Source organism: Belonocnema kinseyi, chromosome 10, assembly GCF_010883055.1.
Source record: "Belonocnema kinseyi isolate 2016_QV_RU_SX_M_011 chromosome 10, B_treatae_v1, whole genome shotgun sequence".
NCBI lineage: Eukaryota > Metazoa > Arthropoda > Insecta > Hymenoptera > Cynipidae > Belonocnema > Belonocnema kinseyi.
The window spans coordinates 105,667,017-105,683,745 of record NC_046666.1 but is presented as its reverse complement, the minus strand read 5'-3'; the positions used below and the strand labels follow the sequence as shown (position 1 = coordinate 105,683,745).

Here is a 16,729-nt window from a genome sequence, read left to right as displayed (position 1 = left end):
ATCGTTATAATTCGTAGATTTCGAATATCATATTTGTGATTTACTAAGTGTGAAATTTAAAAAATTTTATATTCCATATTTTAGGCCTCATTAGGAACAAAGTCCCCCCGCTGACCAAGCTCAGTGGCAGCAGCTCGACGGTGTGAGGGGAAGCCGCGTAGTGGGGGGCGGTACACAGGTAGCTGGGGCGGAATTGACCATCGCCCACTAAAGACAAGGTAAGGGTTGTGATGGAAAGGTTGAATCGCAAAGAGTCTTCTCTAACTTTAATGAGATCATGAATATTCCAAAAGATTTAAAGCGTTTTTTGAATCACCCTTGTGACATTTTGTGACGATGTAACTCATTCCCTTCTTTTTTTAAATAGGCAATATAAATGCAGTTCTATATATCCCCCATTAGGCACAAAATTTGGCGACGTCTTTGCGATGTCGTAAAGACATCGTCAGGTCATACGACTTGTTTACGACATCGTAAAGACACCTTTACGACATGGACATAGGATGTCGTGAAGTTATCGTAAAGATGTTGAAACGATGTCGTAAAGACGTCGCCAAACTTTGTGCCCACTTTGCCCTCAATTTAACAATGAATAATATTAAAAATTCTTCTTATCTGCTAAAAAATAAATCTTCTTGGTCAGAAATTCATTATATTGTAAAAAATCGCCCTTTTAGTTAAAAATTTAACTATTTGGTTATAAATTTATTTTCTTGTTGGAAACTTACATTTGAAGGTTAAAATTAAACTTCTTTTTTGGAAAAATCATCTTTTTGGCTCAAAGATTTAACAGTTTAGTTAAAAATGAAAATATTTGTTTGAAAATTTAATTTTAAGTGAGAGTTAACTTTTTGGTTGCAAATTTAACTATCTTGTAAGAAAAATAAGCTATTTGCTTGAAAATTAAGCTGTTTATTTAAAAATTCCTTTATTTTTATCAAAAAATTTTTTTTTTCATCTGGAATTCAAGTATTTTATAACAAATTCATCTTTTTTATTTACATTCAAGCTGTTTAGAATTCCCCTTTTTTCGTTGAAAATTAGTTTTTTAAACTAAAAATTTAACGATTCCATTTTTCTTTGAAAATTTATTTTTTTTAGTTATAATTTTAATTATTTGGCTGAGAATTCATCTGGCTTGATTGAAAATTAACATTCTTAACATTCTTTTTTCCTGGCTTAAACGTTTGAACTAAATTATTTAACTTTTGAGCACGATAATTTAAGTACTTTTTTGAAAATTCGTCTTTTTAAATAAAATATGTGTCTTCTTGATTGAACATTCATCTTTGTAAATTAAAAATTAAACTATTCTATTTAGTTCATATTTTTCGTTAAAAATTTTACTTTTTCGTTGAAAAATAATCCTTTTGGATTGAAAATTCTATAATTCATCTTTTATTCATTTCATTATAATTTTAAATGTTTCATTATTTAGATCTTGACATTTTATAAATCAGTTTTGAATTTTAATTAGAAAACCGTAAAAAAACGCAGTCCTATAATAAAATTGCTAGGAATCGATATTGAACTAGGGTTAAACCTGGGCCAGGCTTGAGCTTTATCCAGGCTTGATCACCAGGCCAGGGCCTAGTTTTTACAGGCTTGGACCCGGTAAGGCGCACGACAAAATTTCCACACAGGGTGTAGTGGATTAGACAAAAAAGGCTTAACCAAGGAAACTATTTTTTCAATCATAAGTGTATTCAGAAAGAAGAGGGAGAAAAAAGAAAGAGTGAGTGAAACCATTGATGGTTGCAAAAAATATTCTTTTGCTTAAGTCTTTTCTTATAATTCGTTCCACAAAAAGATTTTGTAAGAGATCATGTTTTGAAAAGTCGGTCTTGAAAGTAGTTCGAAAGCTCCATTTATTGAAATTCAAAGGGCGACAGTGTCTTCGTTCGCACTCGAGAATACGCGAAAGGACTAAAAAAGCATGGTTTTATAAATTGTGAATGTTTGTAAATGTTTAAACAAAAAAATTTTGTATTTGAAGTCCTAATCCCGCAAAGGGTTTAATCTTATTTAGATCTATCTAACTCTTTAGCTTAGTTTTAGAAAGAACATAGATATAAGTTGCAATCTTTTTGACTACGCCCGATAAGAAGGCTTGCATTCAAAGGTATTGCAAATTTCAATACCTATCTATTTCTAAAACATATAAAGAACTCTAGAACTATTAAAGAGGCACCCATAACTTTAAAAAAATTAAATTTTTAATAATTGGGGTGCAACTTTACAGACATCTGGACCACAGTCGTATACACAGTTCCGGAGACTCTCGTGGAGGGAAATGTTCCCGTATTAAAGCTTCGGTTAATTAAAAAAAATTGTCACTGGGAGTGTAATAGTAGAGTAGTGGCCGTTTTATTTGAAATTTGATTGTGATAAAATCAATGATTTCAACATATATTCAATAATTTAAATAATATAGATGCATTTGTAAACATAGTCAAAGTAATAAATGTATAGTAAAGCTTAAACATGAAAAGATTGGAAATAAATTTAATTAAGTTGACTTTCAAAAATATATAACATATAAGATGATACAATGATGTATGTTAATATTTATAATTATGTTTGGATTAAAAGGCCATAAATTCGAGGAAAGTAAAAAATCTGGATAGTAACAAAAACTTACTGATAGGAAAAGTAACAATTATATTTTCCAAAGACAGGATCGGTTGCTCCAAACATTCCCTTAATTTCACGCAAGCATTCTGATTCTTGAATATTGTCCGTTTGGCACGATTTCTTAAACGCGGATGTTTCAAAGGAGCATGATAGATAATTCCCCCTTCTTGGTCGTACTTGACGCACTCTAATAATATTCTCTTGGGCTTGCATGTTGGTGGCGGTAGTGTGAAAGTGTGCAGTGACAGGCGGTGAGAAGTTTTTACGGAATTTGTGTGGAAGATGTGAGTGGAGTGTGAGGGTGGAAGTATAGGAGGTGAGTACGATTGTGAGGGGCGCATTGGGGAGATAGAAATTAATTTACATTGTATTTGGGGGGGGGGGGGGGGGGGTGTTAAATAGGAAAAGTGAGGTTAGGTTTGCAAGGGACGGGGTAGTTCTGTGGTCAGGAGTTTGGACCTTCATAGCGGACAAGGGAGGTTTTTGCAGTGCGGGGGGATGTTAGGGGTAAGAAAAGAGTTTCTGCAGGGGATATGAAAAATGGAATAGGACGATGAAACCTTAATTCTGGGCGGTACGCGAGAGCAGCCTTAAGAGACATTTGTTGGCTGCAGTGCGTTCTTGGGTGTATGGATAGTTTACCGTTACCGACGGAAGAGCGGGAGGTTGGCAGCGAGAGTACTGGTAGTGTTGGTAGTGAATTGAACGTGGAGTGAATTTCCAGAAGGACACGACGGCTAGCTGTGCGTGGTCCGGTGTCGAGTGGCGCGTCAGGGAGGGAGAAGAATCGGAGAAAAGGAGGCGATAAGGCAAGGCAGAGAGTGTCCAATGCAATCGAGAGGGAGGATCTCTTGAAGAGTAAAAGGGACAGCAAAGAGAGTCCTGAGAAAAGCGCGCTATAGAGTTCATTAAAAAAAAGCGTACGAACACGTAGGTCACCCCCCCCCCCCTCCTAAAAATGGAGGAGCTGGCGGAGAAGGTAAATCTCCGGGTGCTGATAGTTGACATCAGAGGTTTGAAGGAGGAAGTTAGGCGAGATATGAAGCAGATGGAAAGTAAGAGGGAGGACCTGAGGGTAAGAAATGAGAGATGGGAAAAGGAAGTAAAAGAGTTGAGGGGAAAAGTAGAAGGATTTCAGAGGGAGCTGGCGTCGGTAGGGACGAGAAGCAAGGTATTTGGCAGAAGGTGGAGATTATGATAAAAGAGAGAGTGGGAGAGCGTCGGAATGGAAAAGAGGAGAGAGTGGCTAGGGAAATGGAGTTGAGGATGGAGAGAAGGCAGATAGGAGGAATAATATAGTAATAAGAGGATTGGAACTAAAGAGCAGGGAAGAAAGGGAGGGGGTGAAAGTGCTACTACAGACCATAAGGTGAGTTAAGGGCAAGGTAGGGAAACTTTGGATGGAGGGAAGAAAGGACAATGAAGTGGTGGTGGTGGAATTAGAGAGCTGGGAACAAAAATTTGTGGTAATGCGTAAGAAATATAGGATAAAGGACAAGAAGGTTTTCATCGATCAAGATTTGACGAGGAACGAAAAAGATTGCTTTCTGCAATTTTGATCGCGGATATGGAAAGTAAGCTAGCAGGCGGAATGGTAGGAGGACTTAGGGTAGGAGGAGTCAGGATATGGTCACTCGCAAAAGCAGATGACATAGTGCTGCTAGCAAAGAGCGAAGAGGCTTTAAAGGAGATGATGAAAAGGTTGAGAAGATACTTGGACAAAAGTAGGTTAGAGTTAAATGCGGATAAGTCGAAAGTTCTGGTGTTCAGGAAAGGAGGTGGAAGCGATAAGGGAGGGGAGTGAAAATGGAAGGGTAAGGCGGCGAACATGAACCTATGTTTTAACCGAGGTTTAAGGTCACTCGGACCGAGTCCTAAGAAAAGACAGACTTTTTCTGGAAAAGTGCTGTGTGGATGTTACTTGTCTACCTAAACTGTCAACTTGTGATTTCTAGATCACATAATTCCTACATCTATAAATAAGTGTATAGTAAACTAATAAAATTAAATGTGATATTCGTCTTACTTTGATTCATTTAATTAAAGCATCTTTTATGAAAGGCACATTATTAGTTAATATTAGAGTAGAAATAAGATGCGTCGTGCATCTCCTTGTTTGGCAATGCAGCTTCTCTGTAGAAACCTCATCTTTTTGGCTTTGAAATTCAACACTTTGGATACAAATTTTTTTCCTTGCCGACTGAAAATTTGTCTTGGTTATAACTTTAACACTCTTATTGAAAATTCGACATTTATATTTGAAAATTTATTTGTTTTTGAGTAAGATTAGCTTTTCTTTGTTATAAGTAAATCTGTGTGGTTAAAAATTCATATGTTTCGATTGAAAATGAAATTTCGTATACGAAATTCACCTGTTTTGTAGAAAATCAATTTCCTAGTTTAAAAATTCGTTTTGTTTTTGGTAAAAAGTTCATTACTTTCAAAAGAAATTCTTCGTTTCTGTAGAAAATTGATTTGGCTGTTGAGTAATGCAACTGCTTATTTGAAAAGTAATTTTAATTTTGCATTCGTCTATATTCGTTAAATTCAACTATTTTGTATTTTTTATTTCAATATTTTTTGTTTAAAATATCAGCAATCACTTTTGATTAATTTTTGTAATCAACTGTTTCGTAGAAAAATAGTTTCATTAATACATATTTTCAAAAAGCATGGAAATATAACTATTCTGTTTTTTTTAAGTTGATATTTTCAATTATTTCCAGTAGATTTACAACTTTTATTCGAATCTTTTTTTAGCCTATTTACACTATCATATTCGTGTTTAGCGTGTGAAAGCACATAGCTACACGGAAAAAATTTTGGTCCTCCAGGTGCACTTATAGATACAACAGTCGAACCAACCGCTAGGACGAATCTTATACTTTCATTTGGGACAGCTGCTGTCCCGTTTTCTCACAACAGCTACACTTCTGCGGAGCAAGTGCTGTAGCAGTAGAAAAGTACAACCGTTGTTCATGTTTTCGGGACTAGTTTCATGCAAAGCGTGAGTGTACTTGCGTTGTCATGTATCTGATTTATCATCGCCATGGATGTTTTTCTGAAAACAAGCAATTTTGAACATTGACAAGAAGTCTTTGAATATAATTATACAACTTTATTTTGACTACGAGATTGTTTAATAACTCTAAAGTTAACCTCTAACTTCTGTGAAGCAGAAAGTACTGATTTGAAGTAATTTAACCTTTTTCTCACAGGTGAAAAGGTTCAAAGTAATCAATTGTTCGTGCATCATATTTAAATATAAAATTAAAGACAACGCTTTAAAAAAGCACCAAAATGAAACAAAAAATTACGAAAACGCTAAAATTACAAGTTTAACTGCAGATTTTCACCGCATAACTGCTGCCTTAGTTTCGTGGTAGGGGCCAGCCCATACTTGAGGGACAACGGTTGCCTCTTATTTTTGCGCAACTCCTCACTATAAATCGTCGTTATACGAACTAACCCAGTCCAGCCCCGACTCACGGTGCACTTGAGTTGCGGTCTGTAGTCAAAATCCACAGGGGGCATTTCTCGAGTTGCCGGCTCATATAAGTTCCAGGGACCTTTCCCATCGGAGTCTTCTTTTCCTCTCCACTTGAAGCTTCCTTCGACCCCTTTCTCCCCGCAATTTCCCTTCACACTTTTCCCAGACTTAGGACTGGCAGCATTTTCTACGTATCTAATTACACTTGATACTGGCGTGTTAAACATTTTTTGGGAAATATGTATTTTTTATTACTCTTATTTTTAGAACATTATTATAATATGAATATAAAGTCCTCAAGTGAAATAAATAATGAGATTAGCAACATATTTCCCTTACGCTTCTACAATATTTATTTCACTTTATATTATACAACTACAATCCTCCCTGGCGGATCGAAGGAACCGAATGGAGCCTCTACAAAGTATCTGTAAAGACCCCATTGTGTTCCCATTCGGTTTCTTTTTAAAAAACTCAAAAAAACAGCAAGATCAATTTTTAAACTATGGAAATTCGGATTCTACGTTAGATTTTTAATTAGAAACTCACGTAGTAATCGCAATACTTTTTTTTGGCAGCGTTAAAAATTTTGAAAAATGTCATGAACTTCTGCTGAAGGTGACTTCAAGCGCATCCATAATAGCTCAAGTAGTATGTTGCGCGCGAAGTTTAAAAATAAAACTCTCTCACTTGCATCGAAGCGTTGTGGTCTGAGGTTTCCACTGCGTGGCGCTAGCATCGAGACAAAATTTTTGAAGTTACCGAAGGAACACTTATTAACTGCTACTAAAAGAAGATGCACTTGAAGTCGCCTTCGATCCATGTAAATGACAGGTATTTTATTTTTTTAAGTTTTTCAACGCTGCAAAAAAAGTGTAGCGATTACTCCGTAAGTTTCTAATGCAAGTTTTAACGTAGAATCCGAATTTCAACAATTTAAAAGTTTATTTTGCTGTTTTTTTTTTGTTTTTTAAGAAGGAACCGAATGGGGACCGAATGGTGACCCAATGGGGTCTTCACGGATACTTTGTAGAGGCTTCATTCGGTTCCTTCGGTCCGCCAGGGCTATTACATATTACAAATAGTCGTCAAATTAAAAATAAATCTATAGGCGTAAAAACTTGCGTGAAACTTGACAAACCTACTCTAATCTAGTTATAAAACCTACTTCTAAATTGAGTTTTTCACACTCTGAAGCTAAATGAGCAAATGCAGTAGAATAGGAATTCTTTTTTTTTCGAGAAGGAATAAGGTAGCTAAAAGCTATAAAACGTTTCATCGGCAAGGTTGCACAAAAAAGTAAAATTAAAACCTGTAGAAAACATAACAATTTTTCCTTTTCTAACTTTTACAAGCTAAAAGTTTTCTTTTTCAACGGTCTCGATTTTGATACTGTCTAGGGCATCAGACACGTCTTACATATTTTTCAGCAATCTTGAAGAAATTGAAGAATCAATCAATGAGTTTTTAAAATTTTAGAATTATATTATTTTAATCAATTTGAAGCTACAAACATAAGAAATTCAAGTATTAATTTTTTGCTTTGAACTGAAAACTTGTCAAATTAGAAGTTAAATTATTTATATTTATAATAGTCCAAAAGTCCTTAAGAAGCTTACAAAGTTTGTTTCAAATTTTTTTTAAATGTACCTGTAATTTAATATATTTTAAAAATTGTTTTAGAACTTATAAATAACTTTAAAATTCCGAAAATCCTGCAAAAGTAAAACTTTTCTTCAAATATTTCAGAATCTTTTTTGACAATTTTAGGAATCTTCTTAAATATTGTTTAAAAATAATTTTTCAAAATAAAATTTTTAATATTCCTAGGAATCTTAAGAAAATATTTGTATTCTTTTAAAGCTATTCACATTTCTTAAAAAGCTTCTAAATTTTTTGTTGAAAATCTGCAAAAATCTGCATTTAATTTTAAATCAGGCCGTGGCTATTTGGACCGAAATTGAGGTACTGATTAACCAAGGATTATCGGTACACACTCTACGTTTACATTATTTAAATCCATTTCAAGATTTAAGTCAATTTAAATTTTTTCAAATGGTCTAAATATGTCTTAAAATTACTCGAATTTCAACTATTATTCAGTTTTCAATTTTTATTTATACATCAAAATTAAAATTTTTTAATTAAAAATTAAACATTTTTCAATAAAACAACTAAAGCTGTAACGTGCAAAGTTTAAGGTGCTTCAAACGGCTGTCAAATTCGGCAACACCAAATTCTGTCGAAACAGGTCAGTTGCTGAAGGCACTATTCTAACCACAGAATCTAAAAGCAATTATACTAGTCAGTTCAGAAAGATTTTCCCCCAAAAAACTTATTGCTAGTTTCGGTAATTGAAAATGGAGTGTATTTTCTCGCTTGAAGCTGGCGTGTGGTGTGCAGTAAACGGTATAGTATACCTGAGTCTCCATTTACACTTTTTCTCTCGGGCTGCAAATTTTCCAGTAAATAAATCAAAACTGACTTTTTTAAATGAAAAAACCATGTTTTATCACATTCAACTTGCCGTAAATAATTCGTTTATCAACGAATTAACCAATTTCCTTTTTAGTTTTATTCGTGACACTCTAGCGGAGGCTACAGTGTCCAAAACGGGCCAAAAGTGAATTTCTTGTGTTTTTTTTAATCCGAATGAAAAACCACGTTTTTAGACTTTTACATTAAAAAAGTAAGCGAGGAAGTTTGAGCTACGACAAACTTCAAGCGAACGATTTTTCCGTCAATGTATTGGCCAACATTTTGGAAAATCTCAACTCGATTAGATTTTTAGTTCCATAATTACAGCGAGTTTATTACGAGCTCGCGACGCGACACCACAGGATTTTTTAGGGGACTCCGCCTAAAGCCTGTAATATCGTCCTTGCCCATCCTTTGTTTTGTCCAATCGCTCGCACTGGTCAGTGTTCCGGTGGCGTCCGCTGAAAAATGCTGTGGTGTCGCGTCGCGAGCTCGTAATAATCTCGCTGTAATTATGGAAATAAAAATGTAATTTAATTGAGATTTTCCAAAAAGTTGGCCAATACATTGGCGGAAAATTCATTCGCTTGAAGTTTGTCGTAGCTCAAACTTCCTCGCTCACTTTTTTAATGTGAAAGTCTAAAAACGTGGTTTTTCATTGTGATTAAAAAAAAAACATTAGAAATTCACTTTAGACCCTTTTTGGACACTGTAGCCTCCGCTAGAGTGTGATGAACAAAACTCAAACAGAAATTGGTTAATTAATTGATATACGAATTATTTACGGCGAGTCGAATGTGAAAAAACATGGTTTTTTTCAATAAAAAAGGTCAGTTTTTATTTATTTACTGGAAAAATTGCAGCCCGAGAGAAAAACTGTAAATGGAGACTCAGGTTCATTTTTCAAGAGCTATCTAACTATACTTTTGGTTTTTTCAAATTTCGGATTTCACTTTTGATACCTGACGTCACAGCCTAGACAATACTTTTACTCATTCTCGAGCGCCTGTCGCCTTCTCGTCCAGAACTCCTTAATTGTTCAAAAGGACACTCCTTTGAATCTCTACAAAACTTGGCACGTTCCGATCAAACCCTGAAGTGTGAGTTCAATTTTTCGAGAATCCAACATTTATTTATGTTACTTAAATGGGGGTTTTAACTGACCCACTGGCCCGTTTTAATATTCGAATTTCGATAAAAAAATACGGATTTTCTTTTACCGCTTGCTGCTACCGCCCCTAACTAATCTACTATTTACAATATATAAAGCACTATTTTCAAAAAAGAAAATACACTTCTTTTTCAAATAGGAAAAAACAGAAAAAGGAATATTTTCGGAAAAAATATTAATCAACGGACTGGTTAAAATATTGCGTTCAGCAACTCATTCGTTCAGGCATATTTTGGCGGTGGCGAGTTTTATAACCGTTTGAAGCGTTTAAGAAGCTCTTCGAAATTTCAACGATTCAAGCCTTTTTCTTTCAAAAAATTCAGTTTCAAATTGTTCAGTTCAGAATGTTTGGTTTATTATTACTTGTATGGCATTAAGTCAAATATTACTAGACTTTGGATTAAAATAAATATTTTAAATTGAATGAAATCCTTTAATTATGAATCTATGATAATTAAGTTATATTTAAATTAAAAATAGTTCATAGAAATTCAATCAATTTTATTGTTGACTTTTTGATACTTAAAATACAAATACTTTTTAAAAATTAGTAAATATTGCATATATACGGTTAATAAAATAAACAATTTTTAATCAAAAATATTGAATTTCAAATGTTTTTCTTTTTAATGGTTTATGTCTTTATGATTGCGTATTTATATTATTTTAATTAAAAATGTACACTTAAATATAAAAACCTAAAATGAAAAATTTTGTATGTTTAAGATTTTCGAATTACGCATTGTAAGGTAAATGAGGTCGTAATTGAAACAAGACTACTATTAAACTAATCATTTAAGAAAGTTTTGAAATCGCATTTGGACTGATTTTTCTTCTAAACATTTGTTGTATTTAACATATTACAAGCTTAGCAGCATGATAGATTTATTTTTTAAATTCTATGATTTTCTCTTGACCAATTTTTTGTTTTTCCTGGCCATCAACATTCATATACAACCATTTTAATTTTGTAATATTTTCAACGCTATTCTATAAACGGAATAAAGACATATTTCAGGTATAAATTATAAAATTTCCAATTCATTTTAAACGAAAATAAGTCTGCTCTGCCATGAAAGATTGTGTTTTAACAAAATACTGGAATTTTCATCAAAATAAAAACATTTGCAATACAATAATTGAATTTTCGTCCTAAAAAGCTAAATTCCTAACAAAAAAGTGTAAAAGTAGATATTTCCACCAAAACACATGACATTTCAATTTCTTCATAACAGAAAAAACAGTTTACCTAAATCGTTAAAGCTTCAAACAAAAAGGCGAATTTTCTGTAAAAACATTGAATTTTTAACCACAAAATAAGAATTTTCAGTAAAAATAAAAGAGTCCAATACAGTAGTTACATTTCCAACGAACAGATAAACTTCATTTTAAAAAATGTCAACAAATTATTGTAAGTTTTCCCCACGCAATTGAATTTTCAATTAAAAAGTTCATTTTTCAACAAAATAGTTCAACTTTTAACAAAAGAGATAAATTTTCAACTACAAATAGGTATGTTAAAGAAAATAATTAATTCATCAAGCAAAGAAGATTAACTTTCAACGAAACCGTTGCATCTTGATCCGAGAAAGATGGAATGTCTACTAAAAAAATATTTTTTGAATTAAAGACACAGATATTTAAAAAAAATGGTTAAATTTTTATCCAAAAAGGATGATTTTATAACAAAATCGTTGAATTGTCAACCAAACAGTTGCAACAGTACAGAAGTTAACCGGGCAAACAGTGGAAAGGATGGAGGAGTTCTGTTACCTGGATTTTTGGTTTGAGACAAATTAAGAGAGGCTGTAAGTTTGAAGAGAAGCTGAAAAGGGGAGAGGGGAGTAGCATAGCACGAGTATGCTTGTACGAAGTTCGGCAGAAGGATACGAGAGGCAATTCGGGAAATTCGAAATCAGACGGAGAAAGGTAAATATGAAGAGGGTCTGTGATATACGAGAAGAGGTAATGGAGTGGAAGGACATAGAGTTAATGCTATTAGTAAGGCAAGGAGAAGAGAGATGGAAAAAGATTATGGATTCGACGTACAATAGATGGTATCCCAGAGAGCACAAGAGCTTGCGGCAAGCTTGCCTGAACCTTGTGATGTAAGGTCCGTAAGCTTGCATTGCAAGGTTTAGGCTTGCCTGCAGTATTGAGGAAACATTGGAGGAAGATTTGTGGACAAGTTTTATTACAAATTTCTTTTTTTAAGTACCATACATCATAAGTTTTTGTAAACAAATAAGATGGCATTCTGGGAGAACATGACGAACATTTTCTTATTTGCGAGAAGCTTGCCTGAACCTTGCGATACGAGCATCCGAAACTTGCATGGCAAGATTTAGAGAGGCTTGCTCCAAACTCTTGTGCTATCTGGGATATGATAGTCAAAGGGCTAGCGGAACCAAAATTTCTGCAAAAAATAAAAAAGGAAGACAACTTTAGTAGGGTGGTACGGTTTAGAATGGGAGAAGGAGTGAGAGCGTGTAGATATCGGATGGGTGAAGAGGAGAATCTATGTAGAGTATGTAGATACTAAATGGAGTCATGGGCACATCTATTAGAGAGATGTACAGGAGAGGAAAATGGACAGTTGAGTGTGGTATTTTTTATGGTAAGAAGAAACGGAAGCCCTGCAATATCGCTCAATATAGTTATTAGTATTATTTTGTAGTGTTATTATTATTTAATTTATTGCCATGTAAGGCGAGACATTACAATTTCAGCAGTTGGTAAGTTAGATTAAGAATGGAATGTAAATATATTTACATGGAGCGGAGTCCCTGAAAACCGTGAAAGTATGATATTAAATATATATACATGCGTGCATACTAGAATGTTGAACCTAAAAGATATATTCTCAAAAAGTGTAATATTTGACATATTAACCTAAAAAGGAAAAATTTTCGGGCTAATAAAATGAATTTTAAAACCAATAACTTGAATTTTCAACAAATACAGATTTTTCAGTCATGAAATAAAATAAATCACCTAAATTATTAAACCTTTAGGCCATAATACGGATTTTCTGTACAAACACTGACTTACAAAAAAGGTGAATTTTAAGGAAAATAACCAAAAATACAAATTTTCAACAAAAAAAGTTTAACTCCCACGCGGTTGAAGTTTTAATTAAAAAAAATCAATTTTGAACAAAATAGTTAATCTTTCAAACAAACTGGTAAATTTGGAACTCTAAACATTAATCTTTAACAAAAAATAATATCCTTACGTAGAGGTTTAACCACAATTTTCAAACGAGATGTTTGAATTCTCATTAATTAAAAAAAAAGTTTCATTTTTATCGAAGAACCATGCAATTTCTACTGAAAAAGATGGATTTCGGTAATAAAAAGACACATTTTCCAAACAATAGTTCAATTTTCAGCCAAAAAGAATTAATTTTTAACAAAATTATTGAATTTCCAAGGAATAAATAAAATTTATAACTGCAAAAAGAATCTTCGAAATGTAGTTCCTGCAGAAACAAACAAACACATAAATACAAGGCAAGCAAATTACTAATAAGAATATTATATCAGTGTTACCTTCAAACTTCATCTGAATAATGTCATAAGTTTCCCCTGACCAATTTTTTCATTTTCCATGACCATCAATATTGAAAGACAAGAATCTTAAACTTGTAACATTCATAACCAATATTTTATGATCGAAATAAATTAATCTAAAATAAAAATGGAAAAATTCCATATTTATTCTGCTTGGTAGATATTGCGAGTTATAAAAAAACCTAGACTTTTGTAAAAAAAATTTCCTAAATCACTTACTTTCTCTTGACCGATAACATTTCCTCACTCACGTACATGAATGAAGAACATCTGCCCCTTCCTTCAAATAAATCTGAACAAAATGCCCCCCCCCAACCCCCATAAACACACACTCCTTTGGGCTGTTACTTAATCTCAGACAGCTCCTAACTTTAACTGCAGACGGCACTTGAAACTATACATAGACATAAATTTTGAAACACTAGTAATGATTATGAAATTTATAGTTTCATTCTTATAATTGTTGAAAGAAAAACTCTGGTAGTATTTTTTATCATTTTAAAAAACTTCGATGATATTCAATATTTTAAATTACGATTTTTTTTAAATTTTTATAAATTTTGTCATTTTCTTCCATCCTCCCCTAATATCTTTACCACATTCTCTTACCAGCTTCCCTTATCTTCCATTCCTCTCCTACATCCTTCCCATACATCCTCTCATGTTTCCTCCTCCCGTTCAACCATTCTGCACTTTCTATTCTATTCCTTTTCTCAATACGCCCTCTCCCTTACTTTGTTTCCCAATCCCAATCTGGTTATTTTGGTACATCTTCCCATCTTTCCATTAATTGTCCTTCCCTGTCCCTTACCTCCAATTCTTCATGCTTACTCTATTCCCATTTCCTATCCCTCTTTCACTAAAAAACTCCATGCTTTCTGCTTTCCATCTTGTAAGTTATACCGTTCTCCCTCTTCTTTCCTCTACCTCCTTCAAACGATTTTCCGCTTACTCCCTGCCCTTTCCCTCCCTTAACTTTGTTTCAAATTACCATGCCCTCCTACCCGCTCTAGTACTGATTTGTCCCTTTGCGCTTCTTCTCTCACTATATATCCCGGTGTCCTCCAGTCCACCCCTAGCGTCAACCTTATATACCTTTCTTGTATACTTTTAATCTCATTCCCTTCGTTCCATCTCCATATCTCCGCTCCATAACATAATAGCGACCATACTAGCGTATCAAATAACCACATTCTCCTTATCCAATCTTTCTTCAACTTTCTTGTCCCTATTCCCCATAACTGTTTCATTATCCTTGTTGCTTTTTTATCCTTTCTCTTATATGAGAAAAACTAATTTACTCCCTCCCATCTTCCAGACCATTCTTTCTTTCTTCTCCCTCCTTTTCTAAACCTCATTATCTTTATCTTTTCTACATGTAAATTTAACTTTTTTCCATCTAAGTATTTCTCTAATCCAGTCATTAGGTCCTTCATCCCTTCTTCATCCCCTGGCATCAACACTATCTCATCTGCATATGCCAGCGTATATATCTTTTATTAATTCCTCTCTTATCCCCTTTTTCGCCATAACTTTTTCTATTTTGCATCGGTCTAATGAGTCATATGCCGCGCTTAAGTCCACGAACATTGTCATCATTGCCCCTTTCTCCCTTTTAATCCTTTTATTTATCAGATAATTCATAACATATATGTTGTCCATTACCCTCATTCCTTTTCTAAACCCTGTCTAATCCGGTAACTCTATCTATTTTTCCTCAACTTCTTTCTTCAATCTCTCCGACAAAACAGTTACATATGTTTTATATAATGTTAACATCAACGTGAAACCCTCTAACATTATTTTATATTTTTAAAACTCTAAAGTACTTGAATGATTGTAATTGATTAAATTACATTTCTGGTGACGCCTAGATATAAGGACCATTTTTTATGTGAAAGAATCTTAATTCTTATAAATAGATGTGAATGCGCCTAGTTCTTCTCCCATGGGGATTTCTCATGAGAATTTTGATTAATTGGCAGTTTACTATATTCTAGACAGGAAGTCGGTACCGAGTATGCACGTCGGTACCAATCCTGGTAGGACGATAAACCTGAAACGCAATACTCTGTTAATTATGAATAGAAGGAAAGAAACTTTTTCCACAACCTGTGGTTCCTAGTTGACATTGAATTGCACCTGACTTTTAACTAATCTCAGACCTTTTATTTAAAAATTATTGTTATTCAGAAATTTCTTTGAAATGCAGTTGTCCCTAAATCCATTGTTTAGTCTCGTATCTATCATGCGTGTATTCATTCTTTTTTTTAAATCACTACAAGTTCATTCTTTAAACAAGGAGATTGAAACTCCAGGAGCGAGAATTCAATTGCGTTAACGATTTGTTACCTATAAAATTTCTTAGTTGTTCAGAAAGACTCAGGATCAAAGTCGCAATGAGTTTACAAAAGAGTCTCTATTCTATGCAAAACTTTGTGCAATGTTTGCCATTCCAGAATCTTGTCTCATTTTGCTAACAGATTTTAATTTAATTGAAATGAGAAGAAACTTTGTGGGTAATTACCCATTTAAATCATTACCAATGCTCCACATTTGGAATTCTTTTTATAAATTCCTAGGGTGCTATGAATTTGACCATAAAGCCTTCAAAAACAAAATAAATCTTTTGAAGTCACACTTTACACCACCTGTCAATATTTGGATTTCCCTTGCTCTCTTTAGTGCCACAATGTTTGTGCCAAGCTAAAGTCACAGAATCGGCATTCTTGAGTTCCCGAATGAAAACGGGTTGCGCAAGAATGAGGGAATTTCTCTCCAACAAGTTTACAAGTTTAGAGCACAAGGAAAGCCCAAAAAGTGTTTAGTTTAACAATTAATCTTTACCAGGAGACGATCGAGGTTTCGCATTAGGAATCCCGGAGTCGACTCTGATTCATCGAAGGACTCGATTACTTGCGCTCGAGAATCGATCTCTTGGGATCGATCCCGCCCGGTGGAATCGAAGACAGAATGAAATCTCGAGGCTCGATTCCACGTCGATTCTCTAATATCTAATATCTTCTCTAATGTCTGTCTCTTACGCATAGCTAGCTCAAGCGCCGTACCTTTGAATTCAAAAGTTGGAGTCACGGCCTGATCCTCATTCTCTTTTCCCTCATTTCACGTTTGGATCCTGAAACTAACATGTTTTTTTTAATGCTAAACCTTAAGGTTAGGGTACTCCAAGTTTAAAATCTTGACAACTAAACAATTCACAACGAAGAAAAAAAATTTCTTTCTAATTTCCTTGAATTAAATATAAGAACTCGCCTTGAAAAGGATTCCGATCCGAGTTGAAACGTGTTGGCAGTATTTAAATAAAGAAGATGAAAAACCCGGAAAAGGCCTTCACTACATTAATCATTCATTTCTTATCTGAAA

At 33.9% G+C, this 16,729-nt stretch overlaps 1 protein-coding gene across 1 annotated transcript in view; it reads left to right on the top strand.

The window, feature by feature from the left end:
- LOC117182276 (33 kDa inner dynein arm light chain, axonemal) overlaps nt 1-16,729 on the top strand; it is a 508,540-nt gene that overhangs the window by 184,998 nt on the left and 306,813 nt on the right. The gene's annotated exons all lie outside the window — the stretch shown is intronic.